Source organism: Sphaeramia orbicularis, chromosome 17 (assembly GCF_902148855.1).
Source record: "Sphaeramia orbicularis chromosome 17, fSphaOr1.1, whole genome shotgun sequence".
Taxonomy (NCBI): Eukaryota; Metazoa; Chordata; class Actinopteri; order Kurtiformes; family Apogonidae; genus Sphaeramia; species Sphaeramia orbicularis.
The window spans coordinates 55835660-55841659 of record NC_043973.1 but is presented as its reverse complement, the minus strand read 5'-3'; positions in this window follow the sequence as shown (position 1 = coordinate 55841659).

Sequence of the window (6000 nt, the reverse complement as noted above, 5' to 3'; positions counted from 1 at the left end):
AGTCACCTCTGATGCTGAAGATAAGTTCATCTGAGTCACCAGCCTCAGAAATCGCAAATTAACAGCAGCTCAGATTAGAGACCAGATGAATACCACACAGAGCTCTAGCAGCAGACACATCTCTACAACAACTGTTAAGAGGAGACTGCGTGAATCAGGCCTTCATGGTCAAACAGCTGCTAGGAAACCACTGCTCAGGAGAGGCAACAAACAGAAGAGATTTATTTGGGCCAAGAAACCCAAGGAATGGACATTAGACCAGTGGAAATCTGTGCTTTGGTCTGATGAGTCCAAATTTCAGATCTTTGGATCCAACCGCCGTGTCTTTGTGCGACGCAGAAAAGGTGAACGGATGGATGCTACATGCCTGGTTCCCACCGTGAAGCATGGAGGGGGAGGTGTGATGGTGTGGGGGTGCTTTGCTGGTGACGCTGTTGGGGATTTATTCAAGATTGAAGGCAACCTGAATCAGCATGGCTACCACAGCATCCTGAAGTGACATGCCATTCCATCCGGTTTGCGTTTAGTTGGACCATCATTTATTTTTCAACAGGACAATGACCCCAAACACCTCCAGGCTGTGTGAGGGATATTTGACCAAGAAGGAGAGTGATGGAGTGCTGCGCCAGATGACCTGGCCTCCACAGTCACCGGACCTGAACCCAATCGAGATGGTTTTGGGGTGAGCTGGACCACAGAGTGAAGGCAAAAGGGCCCAACAAGTGCTAAGCATCTCTGGGAACTTCTTCAAGACTGTTAGGAAACCATTTTCAGGTGACTACCTCTGGAAGCTCATCAAGAAGAATGCCAAAGTGTGCAAAACAGTCATCAGAGCTAAGGGTGGATACTTTGAAGAAACTAGAATATAAGAGATGTTTTCAGTTATTTCACACTTTTTGTTAAGTACATAATTCCACATGTGTTCATTCATAGTTTTGATGCCTTCAGTGAGAATCTACAATGAAATAGTCATGGAAAATAAAGAAAATACGAAGAATGAGAAGGTGTGTCCAAACTTTTGGCCTGTACTGTATATATACTCTCACACACCTATACTGTCTCTCCCTCTCTTTCACACACACACACACACACACACACACACACACTACTACTACTACTACACAGTTCCTGAAATCCCTCCCGTGGTCCAGCAGGTCTTTCAGAGCTGGTTCAGTTCTGTTGGACTCTGTTGGTTCTGACCGTGTCCATCTGCTCAGTATGAGTCGAACAAAAAGAAGAACCCAAACAGAGAACCCAAACTAGAGAACAGAGAAGGTTTCTGCTGCTCAGATGAAAATGTCATAAACAGTCCAGTCACTTCTGTGGGACATAGATGTAGAACCACAGAAGGAAACACCACACCAGGTTGTATTGTATATTATCATATTGCACTTATCGTATCTTTTATCATATTATATTATTGTATCGTATATTATCGTATCGTACTTACCATATTGTATCTTATCATATATACTATTGGATCATATATTATCATATTGTATTATCATATCGTATCTTTTGTATCATATATGTTGTTTCGTATATTATTCGTATTGTACTTAGTTATCTTATATCATATATTATTGTATTGTATATTATCATATTGCACTTATCATATTGTATCTTTTATCATATTATATTATTGCATCGGTATTATTGTATCGTACTTATCATATTGCATCTTATATATTATGTATCATATATTATCGTATCGTACTTACTGTATTGTATCTTTCATACCATACATTACTGTATCGTATATTATTGTACTGTACTTATTGTATTGTATCTTATATCATATCATATCATATATTAGTGCCATGTATATATCGTATAATCTTTCGTATCATATATTATTGTATTGTACATTATTGTATCGTACTTATATTATTGTATCATATTATTGTATCGTACTTATTGTATTGTATCTTATATCATATCACTATTATTGTATTGTAACATTATCGTACTTACATTGTATCTTATATTATTCTATCATATGTTATCATATCATATATTTTTGTGTGTACATTATCGTATCGTACTTATATCGTATCTTACCATATCATATATTATTGTATTGTATATTATTGTACTTACATTGTATCTTATATTATTCTATCATATATTATCATATCATATATTTTTGTATCATATATTAGTATCACTTATCATATCATATATCATTGTATCATATATTATCGTATCGGACTTACAATATATTATTGTATCGTATATTATCTATCGTACTTATCATATCGTATCTTATATCGTACTTATGTTGTATCTTTCTCATTGTAGATTATTGTATCATATTGTATCTTTCATATCATATATTGTTGTATTGTACATTATCGTATTGTACTACATAACTAGTGACTACCTGCTGCCCCCCGAAAACAAATTTGTGACTGGTAGGGGACAATGTGCCAGATGATAGCCCCCCTCTCAGTTTGTTTGTCCTATTTTGTTCATGTTACTTATTATTTTCCTGCTCATTTTTGTTCATGATTTTGGCAGTTTTTGTTGTTTTTTACTTTATTTTAGTACATTTTTCACTTATTGTTCACATTATTATTTTGTAGTTTGTCTTTTATTCATTTCCATCCACTGTCATTGATCCAACTCCATGGGTTTTACTGGTGAATCAACGTTGGAAAAGATGACAGTGTTTCCACGGTAACTATGGAGCCTCTGAACGTCCAAATACGATCATATCTGATAACCACGAAAAGATGAAGAACTGTATTTGTACACCAATTACTGACGTACGTCTTATTTTCCACAACCCACCGTGGACGCCCACAGCCTCCTGGGGACACCACCTGGACCAGAACTCAAAGCTCAGTCCAAAGAAAAGCCAGGAAAATCACAACATCTGACCCTGAACTGACGTCACGGCAGTAACCGCGAGGTTTACAGGACGAAGCTGAAGGTTCAAACGTATGCAGAGTTTTCAGGATTTAATAAGGTGATTAAAACACCAGGAACGTCAGCTAGAGTTCAGTGTAAAAACAGCTGATGAGTAGGAATCAACAGGACGCAGCAGTTAGAATGTCAGCATACCCGAAACAATCCGTGTCATTAAACTACACAGTAACATCCCATAATACCTTAAGACAACAGAGCATTTCACTGAGCAAACAGGTGGAAATCTGAGTGAAACGAATGATGAAAACCAACAATTAGCAGCAATAAAAGCACTCGTTTATCATCATGGAACAAATACAGGTTTTTGTTATTGTTAAAATCTACGACAGCCCATTATCGCCACATCACAAAAAATAAAAACACCAGTCACTACGAGAATAAAGTTGCAATATTTCAAGAATAAAGCCATAGTATTAGGAGAATAAAGTCAAGAGTTTAAAAAAAAAAACCTCATAATTTAACAAAAATAATGTATATTTAAGAGATTGCAGTCATAATATTTTGAAAATGAATTCACAATGGTGCAGCTGTGGCTACATATGTAGTTTAAAACCACCACCAGAGGGGGAATGTGAGAGCCAATGAATAATGGGTCAATAATGTAAAGCACTTTGAGTGACCAAAAAGCGACTCTAATCCATTATTATTTGTTATTATCATTATTATTATTATAATTATTAAAAAGTCATGATTTGGAAATTGCGGTTCTCCTTCACAAAAGAGGAAATTTACTCCAAATCCGTTTGGTTCTTACGACGAAACAAACCCAAAAAGTGTGCAAACTGTCTCAAAGTCCGACTAATGCTAATGTGTGGCGGGGCTAATAGGCTCAGTATTTGGTGGGCGGGGCTAATAGGCTCAGTAATTGGTGGGTGGGACTAATAGGCTCAGTATTTGGTAGGTGGGGCTATAGGCTCAGTATTTGGTGGGCAGGGCTAACAGGCTCAGTAATTGGTGGGTGGGACTAATAGGCTCAGTATTTGGTAGGCGGGGCTAATAGTCTCAGTATTTGGTGGGTGGGGCTAATAGTCTCAGTATTTGGCCTTTGTGCACAAACCCCAAATGAAAGTAGAACCTCACAGAATGTTCCAGTTCTTTATTAACAGACCAGTGGTACGACAGTATTCTGGAAATTTTTTTTTTTTCTCCTGTAATGTTTTCAGTCAGTGAAGATGAATTTCCCCACGGGGGACCAATAAATTAAATCTAAATCTAAATCTAAATATTTTTCCACCTGTTTTTTATATTATTGGTTAATTTTCAAAATATGATGACATTATTTAATAATATTACAACTTTATTCTTGTAAAATTATGACTCTTTTGATGTTCGACTTATTCCATAAAATTACAGGTTTTAGCTTGATACTTCATGACTAGGGATGTAACGATTACCGGTATAACGATAAACCGCGGTAAAACTGCAGACAGTTAGTGTTAGCATTTAAATTCTAATTATCATGATAACCGTGTTTGATTACCGCACTTTTAGGGGAAAAAAACCACCTATGTAAAGATCTGCTTTCATGTCAAATATTGAGTATAGTTTTAATTTATTACAATTGTAATATTATATACCTAATATTTGGAACCACTATTCACTTTTAAAATCTTGTGAAAAGGTTCATTAAGTATCTCTGTGTTATTTATGCAATAAATTATTTACATTTTTCTAAATCAGATTTTTTTTGTGTCTTCTTGCCTTTGTGTTTTTATAGTAGGTTAAAGTGAAAAAAATAAAGACATGATAAAGATGAAGTTGTGCTGAAAAACAGATACCAAACATGTGTAGAGTAAACATTTGTTTATATAGTATATAAGACAAATCAAAAGTACTGAAAAATGGACAAAATAGGCTCAGACCACTAAGGGTTAATATTTGAATGTTTTCTGCCAACACAGTGGTTCTTAACCTTGTTGGCGGTACTGAACCCCACCAGTTTCATATGCGCATTCACCGAACCCTTCTTTATTAAAAAATAAAATATGATTTTTTTTTCAAATTCAAGACACAGGTATATGTTTTACTGATGCACTAAATGAACCGTGCATTAACATCACTGTGTTCAAAGAACAAAACAATACAGTGCATGAACTCACAGCAAAATTCCATACCTTTTCACAAAGACATGACCTTTTTTAATACAACCACACGGAAATGGTTTTATTTTTAACCTTATGTATTCCAATAATGAACTTATTGTATTTATGCTATTTATCATTTTTAACATTTTAACACACCCCATCACCTAATTTCCATCAGGCTACAATAATAATGAAATATTTACTGCAAATCAGTGTGACTTCTGCTGTTGCCTTTGACAGACCAGTTCAGAAATGCGTGGCTTCACCTTGGCAAGTGCCACTCTCTTTCTCCATCCGCGACTGTGCGTCGGTCGTCACATGATTGTAACTGACCAGTGCGGTGACCGAAAATGTAAACAACACTACACATGGCTGCCTCCGTGGTTAACAAGAAGTAGCAAAAGTCATAACACGATGTGGAAAATAATTCATCAGTCAGACAAGTAGAAGAGATTATAAACACTTCCGGATGTGTGTAGTGCTATAAGCAACAACAATACACCGTGTATACTGGATGTCAATCAGAGAAAGAGTCTCCGAAGCCGTTTGTTTACATACACGGACCTTGCCCGACACACACACCCGACTAATGAGTCGAGTGTGTGTCTTGACCTCCAGAGAACCCCCTGAGACTGACTCACTGAACCCCTAGGTGTTCGATGCGAACCCGGTTAAGAACCACTGTGCCAACAGAAGGTACATTGTACCAATTATTTTATTTGTTCTATTTTTTTTTTTTCTAATCCAACTTGGTTAAATTATTTCAGTGTGTGTATTAGTACTTTTGACATTTTGAGCACATTTTAACAATACGCGATATAATGTTAACCGTGATAATTTTGGTCACAATAACCACAATATAAATTTTCATACCATTACATCCCTATTTACGACTTTATTCTTGGAAGTGACCAATGTTTTATTTTTATTTCTTCTGTGCTGTCGTAAATATCCCCGCTGAAAAGTGGAAAGCTGAACTCTTTAG